Source organism: Pteropus alecto, unplaced genomic scaffold, assembly GCF_000325575.1.
Source record: "Pteropus alecto unplaced genomic scaffold, ASM32557v1 scaffold134, whole genome shotgun sequence".
NCBI lineage: Eukaryota > Metazoa > Chordata > Mammalia > Chiroptera > Pteropodidae > Pteropus > Pteropus alecto.
In genome coordinates, this window is record NW_006436283.1 from 6739527 (window position 1) to 6751305 (window position 11779).

Sequence of the window (11779 nt, forward strand, 5' to 3'; positions counted from 1 at the left end):
GCCACTCAGAGCTGGAGCCCTGTGCTTTCCCGGGACCAGGGGGATGCTCTGTGCGTGGCTCCGGAAACAGGGCCACCTGCTGTCTGTCACCAGCTGGGCCGCTGCTTACCTCTAGAGAAAAGTCACTCGAGCATGTCCAGCCTCCTCTCCTCCATAATCACTTCCCGGCCTGCTAGACTTCCGGGGTCTGCTGTGCCACGAGTCCCAAAAGTTTGGCAAGAAGCAGCACCCATCCGAACACAAAACAAAACAAAAAACATCCCGAACCGACATCAGAGGCTGAAAGGCTTTGAACATACCAAGTAAAAAAAAAAAAATGTTTATTTAATACTGGATAAAAATATACGGCCTTACCTTTGAAAAAATAATTAAATAACTCGCAGGGCTTCAAAGCCTTTCCTTTCCCCTCTGCTTTCCAGGAGGAGAAATGTTTTTCAAAGTCATTTGAATATTAAAGAGCTGGGCCCCAGAAGCCTTTGGCGTATGGGATGGAGATCAGCAAGTCGATCGAGTATTTTAGAACCGTGGATTTGTGCACGATTGATGCCGAGACCCTGTCCTCGTCTCACAATGTCCCCTTCTCCCTTCCTTTTTTTTTTTTTCATCCTGTCATCCCATATATATCCCGAGAGACTCAATCCATTTGCTTCTGATTCACTTACCCTTAACTTATCGAAGGCTCTTTAGCGAGAGGCAGTTCAAGTGCAGAGAGGCTTAACCCGGACAGACAGGAAGCTGTCTCTTGTGTGGAATAACTGGATGCAGACCTAGGCCTCTGTGGCTTCAGCCTTAACCCAGACCCCCAAAGTGCGCCTCTGCATTGGGGGGCTAGAAACCGCCCACGTGCCTCTGGAGCCTTGCCCCCTCCCCTCTGTCCCCAGTCTCCTGAATCTGTGTGCCCCGGGTCTGTGTGACAGCTCTGAGGAGGCAGCACACTCGTGTTCCTTGCACATGAAGCTGCTTGGGAAGCCCCTTCCTCTTCTCTCCCTACGTTTGAGTATGGAAATTCACAAACGTACATAAAAGTCGAAGGATTTTACAGGGATTACTCATGTACCCAGCACGTCATTTCCATCACCGACTTTTTGTTGGATTTGTCTGATCACATATCCAGCCTGATGGCCAGGTGGTCTCTCGGTCCCATTTTCTTTGACCCATTCAAAGTAGATTGCAGACACAAGTATACTTTCCTCCAAATGCTGGAGCCTGCACACCGTTAACTAGAATTAAGTATTTAGTTGCAGGGTTTTCTTATTTTGCTTTAAGGTAAAATTTGCATGCACTGTCATGTGCATATCTGAAGTGTCCCGTGGGTACAGATGCTACCAGCAACCCAGCAGGTTTCCACGTAGCCTTGGCCAGCCCACCCCCACCCCCAATCACCCTCAGCTGATTTTTTTTTTTTGGTCCTTAGGTTAGTTCTGCTGATTCTCGGGGAACTTCATAGAGACGGAGTCAGGCAGTGTGTGTCCCATCATATAACTCTTTTTCCACTTAACACAGTGTTGGTCGAGATTCACGCACGGGATTACACATGTCAGAGATTTGTGCCTTTTTACTGCTGAGTGTGGCCGCATGGTGTGACTCGCGGCCCTCAGTTTGTTCATCCGTTCTCCTGTCGATGGGTACCTGTCCTGTGTCCAGTTTTTGGCTGTTTTGACTAACGCTGCCGTGAACATTCTTGACCCAAACTGCTCGCGGACACACGTTTTTCATGCCTCTTGGGTGCGTGGCTAGGAGTGGAATCGCTGTGTCAGAGAGTAGTTATCCGTTTAGGTTTATAAACAGACCTTGTCCCAAAGTGCCTGTGTCCTTCTGTGCTCCCACCAACAGGGCGTGCCAGGTTCTCCACTGACACTTGGTGCTGTCCCATTTTACAAATTGAGGCATTCCGATGGGTGCGTAGTGGGGTCTCGTGTCCTTTATGTCGTGTGTGTCGCCTCTGCTTAGACATGGAGTGGGCTGACATGGCAGGAGGATAGAAGGAGGGACTTACTGAGTCAGCTCACCTCTGGTGTGACGTCCGGGCACTGCATGAAGCAGAGCTTCTCTGACTCCATTTTCCCCTCTCGTGGATCGGCTTTTCTTCCTCAGATCATGGCAGGGGCCGTGTCTCTTTCAGATCCCGAGTGCTGGGGAGCCCAGGAGCGCCCCTCGGGGGTTTGCACAGGCACAGCTCATTCCCGTGACTCTAGGATCACCCTCGTCCCCGGACTTAGCCCCTGTACCTGGGCCCTCTCACCTCCCTGGGTCCCCATGTCTAGCAGAGTGAGAGACAGTAGATGCTCAATAAATACCTGAATAAGGGGATCATGTTTACTTTTCCCACTTGCAAGCTGTTTTTCCATTTATTCACCAAACACTGTCTCAGGATCCACGGTTTCCACGATGCTAAGCCAGAGGCTTACGGCACTTTGGAGCGCATGAGCCCTGGTCGGGCCTGGCCCCTGGGGGCTCTGTCCGCCTGGGAGAGAAGGTCAGCAAAAACGGCCTGACGTTTCGGACAGAAAGGGGCGAGGGCTGTGAGAGACGGGAGCGAAGGGGGGGCGCCCACGGCCCGCATGCTGTCACCTGTTGGCTGTGTGGCTCTGCACGTGGCGCCGGCTCGGAGCCCCCGTGTCTGCGCCCATGTGCACAACAGAGGGTGGTCGTTTGGCTGTGGCGCCCGGTGTGCCGCGCCCTCGCGCGGAGGGGAGCTTGTCCCGTTCCGTGCACAGGTGTGTGCAGTCTAAAGAGACGAAGGCCACTAAACTCTGGTGGGCAGGTGGAGTCTCCCCCAGCACAGCTATAAATCCCTTCAAAGCTGGCACCTTCTCTGTCTGACTTCTCTGGGCTCTCCTCTCACACGCAAAGCCGAGTCCGTGACTGCGTACCAAATGGACGTGCTAAACGGACGTGAGTGTGTAAGGGATTGATTTTTTTTTTTTTTAATTTTGAAAAGGAAGCGTCAACCCCACAATGGGTGTGACATTGGCTCTGCCCACAGACCTGGATCACCTCAGGCTCTGCAAACCAGCGTTTGAAAATTATGTTACAACAACAGATGCTTCATGAGGACTTGGCGATATTCTTGGACTTAGGACCTAGACGTCTCTTCCTGCCGAGCCGCAGGCCCTTGGGGCTCACCCGGCTGAGTCTGGTCTCCTCTTAGTAATGAGGGTTGTAAATAATCACTGTGACATGCCTACAGGGACCTGGCCCACGAGTCACAATCCTACATCTAAGAATGTGAGCGAGGAGGGAGGTGTGAACCAGCGGGGTCATCCGCAGTTGGTCCTCTCCTTGTCCAAAGTCACCCCAGCGGGCCGTGCAGATGGAGTCACCCCTCAGTGTTTCTTCACCCACCTGGCCCAGCCGGTCCTGACGTCCCTCCCGAGAGGGATGCCCACAGCGCGATTCTGACAGCTGGGCCCCCCCGTTGTCAGAGGCTGAGCGCTGCCCGGAACCCCATCCCCGCCTCCCTCCCCACGGCCCTTTTGCTCCAGGATTGAGTAAGAGACACTGGCAAGAACCAGGGAAAGACAACTCCATTGTTTCAACTTGCAGGGGGGCGGGGGAGGGGTTCTAATCTGCAAGTGACTCATGCCCTGGGTCCCCACCCCCACCCCCGCCTCCATTAGAAAGTGTAAAACCCAGTCCCAAACCGGCAGCAAAGCACCAGCACGGTGCCCCCTCGTCTGTCTACACACACTGGGGGTTCAGAGAGGTGGCTCAGGAGGAGCCCCTTCTGACTCCAGCTCCCGACTGCGGAGTCACTGTCCTTTCGTAGGGGTTTGGCGCTTGGGTGCAGGGTGTGATTTAGTAGGGCTTGGGGACGGGCCACCCTCAGAACGGTCAGGTTCATCGGATAATCTCCCATGCAGCGTGCTCCCCCTGCATCTCCCCCCCAACCCCCCAACCCTCAGGTCCCTCAGCTTTTTCTCTGTTTCCTGGACTCTGAATGCGGGGACCGGAGCCGGCTCTGGGCCTGCAGCGCCGGCAAATCACATAGTTCCTCCCGCTTCATTCCTATGCAGGACAGGTAGGCTGCAGGCTCTAACAAGCGGCCAGCCAGGCTCCGCCGAGGCCTGGACACCAGTGGAAATTTAAAGAGAGAGAGAGAGAGAGCTCGCAGGAGGGAGGGAGAGGGATTATTTCGTTTCAACGTGTTTGAAAGCGGGATCTGTGGCCAGTCGGGTTTTTTCCCTCCCCCCTTATTTACACAGTCTGTTCAGAGACACACCGGGGCCTGTTTAGATTGGGTGTTTGCTCCGGAGACCGGCCAAGTGTTTCAGCCCTACGCGTTGGCACTGCCACCTCGGCGGCACCAGGAGGCCCCGTCGGTCACAAGACCTCACGGGGCCTCCTTGCTCTCTGCTAATCCTCCTTTCACCCCCTGTCCCTTCCTTCCCCAGGATTCCCAGCAACCTTGGCAGCCAGGGAGCTAGGCTGTCCGCTGAGTGGACTTCACCTTCAGAATGAGGCCTGTGGGAGGCCCGGGCAGGGGTGTGCAGTGTGTAGGAAGACACAGGGAAGGGCCGGGGTACGGACTCTGCGATCGATGCTTCTCTCGAAGGGTCTGGATTCCCAGAGGGCCTGTGATGAAACTCGCAGCGTGTGGACTAGTGCCTGGACGTCTGCATAAGGGCTGTCCTCTTGGGGACGATGAGCTGAAGGAAGGCTTGTCTGGGGCGGTGGAACAGAGCAGAGGCAGCCAGCCCTGTGCTCCAGGTCCTCCCCGTGCCAAGGGTGGTGCAGCGTCAGCGTTGCCGGGAGCGTACTAGAAATGCAGACTCCCAGGCCCCTACACCCGCCTTCTCCCCCGCCCCGGATCAGTGAGTCAGAACCTGCATTTTAACAGGGGTCCAGGTGGTTCATGGGACATTAAAGTTTGAGAAGCGTAGCTCTGGGTCCGTGGTTCGCAAAGGGCGTTTCCCGGCACCCTCATCCCCTGAGATGCTCTCGGGCAGAAGGATTCTGCACTCATTATGTGTGGAGAATGTTGCAAAACGCACCCCCTTCTAGGAAATTCATATGCTTATGCTTGCTGGGGAGTCTGAGAAGTTCTGTGGGAGAAAATCTGATTTGCTTTAACCCAGCGTTTCCCAAATGTGACTTAGATCATCTCCCGCTGTTTCTCCCCCCAGGGACCACCTGTCGGAATTCTCTGGAACTAGTGAGGGGTCGCTTCTGCTTGGAAAGACACTGCTCCGGTTGTCAAATGGTTTCCCTTGGGATTTTCCCAGGAGGGGCCTTCACTGTGATAAAGGGCCAGAACCCCGTGGTTGCGGTGTAGACTTGAGCTGTCTACCTGGGTCCTGATCCTGGCTCGGCCCCTTACGGGGCGGGGGATGCAGCTTTTGCCACTTTATTTAGCTGCTCTGTGCCTCCGTTTGCCTCCTGGGAAATGAGAAGAATGGCAGTACTTAGCAAATAGAGTTGTGGTGAAGTTTAAATCGTTTCCTATTGACTTAAATCGTTTCCTATTGACTTAAAAATGGCTGGGAATCTAGGAACCCCTTAATAAATGTTGGCTAATCATTTTGAGTCTTACTTTCCTGGGGTCGCTGCCTCCCAAATAGTTGAGCTGAATGATCCCAAATCCGAAATCGCCCAACACGGCTTCTGAGAGCCCCAGGCCGGTCCATCGAGTCAGTGTCCAGCAGGAGAGCCTGGGAATCTGCATTCTCAGAAGCTCCAGCTGGCCGGGGAGTGACCCCCGTGGTACCCGTCTTCCAGAGCTGACTTCTCACCCTGGCTTAAATCTAGCACTTTCATGGGGAGCGTGTGATCTGCAAGGACCCGAAGGGGCTACTCGAATCTTCTCTCTGTGTCTCGGCCTCCCCTGCAGGACGGCAGGAGAGTCACACAAAGCACGCAGCATGCTCCCCGCACCAGCGGCGTCGACAGCGTCATCTGGTAACTTGCAAGAAATGCAGACTGTCAGGCCCCGGCCCAGAGCTACTGACGTGGAATCTGCCTTTGGAAGAGGCCCCTGGGAAGTTCTCGTTAAACAGAAACAGTACCACTCCTGATAAGGTCGGGGAGGATCAACTGTGCCAGAGTCACACGCAGTAGGTGTTTTTCTTGATAAGAAGAGAGCTCGACTGTGGTGTTGGTGGACGCTGAAATAGTGACCGGCTGTTATCCACCCCCACTGGACAGAAGCCTCGGGGATTCTGGTCCGATCCATGTGAGAGCATTTCCTGATGTTGAGGGTTATGAGTTCCTGTGCAGGTCTGCAGGGAGAAGGAAGCTTTGAATAGGCGTCTCTTAACATCAGATTGATTGCTACGCATCCATCTTACAAATGTTTATCTAGGTGCCGACTAGGCGCTAAGCTTGGGTACCAGTAGGTGGAGGGCAATGTTTGTAGATGGCAGTGACTCTGTGTCACTGCTGTTTGTAGCCACGCTTCTTGTCACTAAGGGTAGGTGTGTACCTTCCCGTGCACAGAGCTTTGCAGGGACCAGCGGGGCACGTGAGCACAGCTGATGGCCTCATGGAAGGGTATCCGTTATCTATTGCTACAGAACAGAGCACCCCAAAACTTGATGGGTTAAAACAGCAACTCTTTTATTTGTTCATGATTCCGGAATCTGGGCGGGGCTTGGCTGGGTGATGCTTCCGCTAGTCTGGTTCATGGTTACCCCTTTTTGCTCTGAAACAGGGTCTATGATTCACCTAGCATAGTCTCAGTGCCCTCACCTTGAAGCTGATTCTCACTTGATTTCGTTTCTCTTCCTTTCCCCCTCTCCTGGTGATTGGCATCAATTTCATCTTCTGAAGCCCAGCTGAAGTCCTTCTTCTTCATGAAGCCTTCTCTAAACACCCGAGTCACAGATATCTCTCGTGGCATTCAATAGAATTAATAGAATTCTATTAATTCTGTGTATTCTCTGAAATTGCCACCTTTGAAACAATGCCTCCATCTTCAAAATGAATAAATAAATCACTTACTCATAACACTACAATCAGAGCTAGGTCCCCGATGGGGACAGCTTCTTAGATAGTTTGTCTCTATTGGAGAGACTTCTATTTTTGTCCTAGATCAAAATTTGTTCTCTACATGCTGAAATGACTGTAAGAAGTTGCCCAAATGGCAGTCAGCCGTGCCACCAGGAAATGGTCCACGTGGTATGAATAACATCTTTGAGATCGTAGAATGAAATAGTAAGAACAGGGAATCTTGAGGCAAATCGGCCAGTTCAGATCCTGGCTCTGCTTTTGCTAAAAATCCAGTGTTTCTCCACTGGCGTGCTGCTGGCATTTAGGTGGGGAAAGTCATGCAGGATGCAGATATTCAGCGTCCCTCCCCGCTGCCTATTAAATGTCAGTAGTACCCCGTGAATTGTGACAACCCAAAATGTCCCCACACCATATTTCCCCAAGTCCCTTACTGGAGAACCTCAGAGATTAATTTGGGCAAGTTATTTACCTTCCTAAGACTCTTCGATCAAGCTTTACAGGGTTGTTGCAAGAATTACATGAGCTCATGACAGAAAGTGTCTGGTACGTAGTAATGTTTATTGAGCACTTGGGTCATTATTTTACTGAATAATTATCACGGTCACCAGTGATACGTAGCCACTCTAGAAGTAGGCACACTGAGATTTTAGAGGCTCACGATCTGGAACAGGCTTTTCCTCTCATCTCTGCAACTGCCCTTTGCCCAGGTGGCTTCAGCACCTCTTTGTGCCTCTGTTTCCTTGTCTGGGGACACCTGTCCCAACCTGCCTACAGGGCGTGGCAAGATTACACATCCTCGGGAAGCACTCGTGCCATTCCAAAGCAGCTGTTCGCCTCTTTTCTAATAGCACAGACGAGACTTTGCAAAATTTTCCTTGGGAACTACAGGATGTTCGACAGATATGTATAGAACGCCTACCGTGAGCCGGGCCTGCCTAGGAGCTAGGCAATGGGCGGCGAGGCCAGGAGAAAATAGTGCAAATTTATTCCCATCCACGTTTGTTGCTGGATTGTTCCCACCCACTCACTGTTGGAATTGGTGAATGGATATGTGTGTGTGCGCGCGCGCGCGTGTGTGTGTGTGTGTGCGCGCGTGGGTGTGCGCAGAGACGGGGAGTTGGTAGCTGTGCTTAATGGTTGGGGCTTTCGTGAATGCAGCCGGCTCCGTCAGATGAAGCACTGCAAGCTCGTGTGTGGAGTTGGGGCTGATTGGAGTGAGACTGTCTTCTCGTCGATGGCTTCTCCCCGGGATAAACTGTTTCTCGAGTCGTGCTTAACGTCACCAGGTGCAGTCAATTCTGATGGATTCTGCCAAGCAAAATGCAGGCCCGGGGCAGAGGCAGCGACCCGAGATTATCACGTGACCCGTCAGTGCCAGAAGGAACTCTTCTCCGTCAGGTGTGTGGCACCTTGGCCGAGGCGTTCGTGATATTCAGGGCTTCGGGTTCGATGTCGACTTAATTGGAGTAACAAAAAGGGTCGTCCCGGAGGAGGGAGCCCTAAGAGAAGGCATTTGGTCCTTGTCTAAGCTCTCCTGAGTTAAGTCAGTGATTTTCATTCAGGTCTGCCATAGAAAGCCTCTTACCGTGAGTGCGAAGTGCTGAGTCCATCTGAATCAGAGATGCTCGAACAGGGGTTCATGAGCCAGATCTGACCGGTAGATGTATTTCATTGAGCTGACAGTGGTTTTTTTTTTTATTTACACTCCTACAGCACCCGGTCTTCCTAGGTGGTCTCCCATCTACGTACTAACCAGGCCCGACTCTACTTAGCTTCCGAGATCAGACGAGATCGGGCGCGTTCAGAGTGGCATGGCCGTAGACTGACAGTGTTTTTCTTAAAGTTACTTGCCAAGGTTGCAAATCACAGTACCTCATAAAAAAAAAAAAAAAAATCCAGTTTTCTAGCTTTCCTTGACAAGTCAGAAAATCTGGCCACAGTGGCCTCTTCTTTCCCATATGGCAAAAATCAGCGAGCTGAGTAATAAATGTCCCTTTAAGACTGGACACTGGCTCTCAATTTATTTGAATCTCCACCACTCCTGACCTGACCCCCGCCACGCCTGGCCCTCCTGGCCCGGTTCGAGTTACTGCTGGCCCTGTAGGCGTCCAGCCCCGTGATCTCAATCCAAATGCAAGACACCTCCCCTAGGACCATCCTGTGTAAGGCACGGAGGCTTGGCCGCTGGTTTCCTGGGGCCGGTGGTGCCGGCAGGAATCTGAGTCTTTGCTGCGGGGTCAAAAGGCCAAGAGTTCAGAAGTCTTGTTCCAGCTGTGCCCTTGACCTTCACGATGACCTGTCAGCAGTCATTTAACCCAGGTTAAGCTGGGCGGCAAAGTGCCAAATACCAGGGCTTCTGAATACATCTGTTATGTAATCATTTAAGAAGGGGAAAATGTCCCCATGTGGATTTTTACCTGCGTCGTTCTGCTTTCCTCCTTCTTTGCTACTGTCTTATATCTGTGGGGGCAAAAGTTGCTCTGGGAGTTCAATTGAAAAATATTCCAACGGATAGGACCACTTTGAATACACACATACTTTATGAACATCGATATATATTCAACAAAAACATGGTCACATTTCTCCAGGAGATAAGTACTAGAATATTCATAGCAGCCCTTTTTGAAATAGCTTCCAATTAGAAAGCACTCAAAGGCTTGTCTACAGTAGAATGGGTAAATAAACTGTGATATGGTCGATGGAATACTAGACAGCAGTGAAAAGTGGATGAGCTACAGCTGCACACAGCGCTAGAGATGAATCTCACGAGTATAATGTTGAGTGAAAGAGAAACGTATAAAGTTAATGCATAGACCAGGTGAAGGCTATGCACTATATTACTATATCTACGTAAAGTTTTAAAACAGGCAAAACGAATCTGTGATGTTAGAAGTCAGGAAAGCGGCTGACCTTGGTTGGTGGTGATGACAGGAACTGGTAATGATCATGTTTCTCGATGTCAGTATTGATTACATGGGTCTGTTTACTTTGTGAAAGCTCAGTGAGCTGTACTCTCATGAAATGCGCATTTTCCTGTTCTTTATTTTATTGCAACAAAGATTTAAAATTAATAAAAGCAAAAAACATAAAAACTCAACCCAAGAGACACAGTGTTATAACTTCCACGTAGCAGAGCCAGGGTTTTTGTACAGAATCCTGTATCCATCAGAGTTCGTTCTTTGCAAGCAACAGAAATCACCCCTGGATAATCTAAGCTGAAAAGGGCTTTATGAAAAGCAGATCACATTAGCTCAGCATCTGCAGGAGGATGGGGGAAACCAGGTTTGGAGACTGGAGCCAGGAACATGTCCCAGACGCTCCAGAGCTGGTCTGATGACATCACTCCTACTGCTGGGCACGTCCGTCACAGCCTATGCCACTGACGCTGGCGCCGGGCGCAGGAGGCTGTGTGGGAACCGCGGTCACCCCCCGCTCGCCGCAGTGGCCCTCTTAGGACTTCTGATACTTGGTGTTACTGCGGCAGGCTCACAATCAGGCACGGGTGGAACGGATGAGGGGGCTCTCAGCCTGCTGCTCTTGGTCTAGGTACAAAGGACCTGGCATTTGCAGCTTCGGTAGCAGGCGCAGGGCTTTGCTTCATGGAGTGGGGTGGACCCCAGACTCAGGAGATGGACACATGGTCACAGGCTAGAGTAGATGGTCTGCCTGGTAATGACCAACCAGATGCCTGGCTGTTGGTGGGAGAAGCTTTCAGTGTGACGATCCGAATTTTGCTGGTCTTTTCTAGACCAGAGAGAACAAAGTGTCAACAAAGGGAAATCAAACCCCCAAACCGTGTTTTTCCACTCCCTGCCACAAAGCCAGAGTTCCCAGCCAGCACGGAAGGTATTCAGTCCAAGAGCCATGAAGAGGCAGGATGGAAATGAAGATACTTGCTAATGGCGAAGGTTGCCCCAAAGCTTTACCCCCAAATCCTAGGATCGAGGGGCGGGTCTCGGCGTCAGAGCAATCAGTTCCTTGGCAAAGAGATCTGTTGGCAGTATATTTACAGGGCACCTGGTTCAGCCTTCCACCCACTGCAGGAATTTTCCATGTTTATTTGATCACATTTCATTGTGTCCAAATTTTATCGTTTTGAAAATAAATTTATGCCTACCCAATCTTCTGCTTTGAGAAAAAAAATTATTTCTTCAGTGGTCATAATTGATCTTTATATTTGAAATATACGTGGTTGGTTTTGTTAAAAGTTGATGGGGTTGCTTCTTTGTATTCATGCATTTTGGGCTCATGTGATAGCTTCCTTGGGCAAAATCGCCTCTCTCTGCAAGCGTCCCTTGCCTCAGCTGTAAACTGAGGCTCATACAATTACAGAATTAACAGTTATCAAGCGTGGATAGCTGTTTGAATTAGTGGTGATGACAAATGGGTTAATGGTCCTACCTTGGAGAGTGTGTAGATAAAACAAGATAATGTGTTAAAGCACTTAGCACAGAGAATGGTTTGTAGCAAACACCCAGTAAATTATAATAACAATAGCTATTGTTACTTAGGGTGGCAGAATACATTGTCTGATCTCAACCAGTGAGCAATAGAGTAATAAATAGCTGGAATGACAACCCCCGGCAGACTCGGGGAGAAGGCTCCCCCATTCTAAGACTCTCCCTCCTCCTGCCTGGCCCACCAGCTGAAGAAATATTGATAAGGAAACCGAGGTCTCAGGAAAGCTGGTCGTAACAAAAGCAGCTTATAGATGGGGTGCAGGATAAACGAGTCCCCCGAGCCACACTGAATGAGCCAGGCAAACCTCTGGTTTTGGATGCCACTTTGCAAGCCCCGTCTAACCAAAGCAACAGGAGACAGACAGTTCTGC

The 11779-nt window shown here is 51.0% G+C and overlaps 1 pseudogene; it reads right to left on the bottom strand.

Moving 5' to 3' along the window:
• Positions 1–8652: 8652 nt before the first annotated feature.
• LOC112480158 lies at positions 8653–8771 on the bottom strand (annotated as a pseudogene).
• Positions 8772–11779: the final 3008 nt, after the last annotated feature.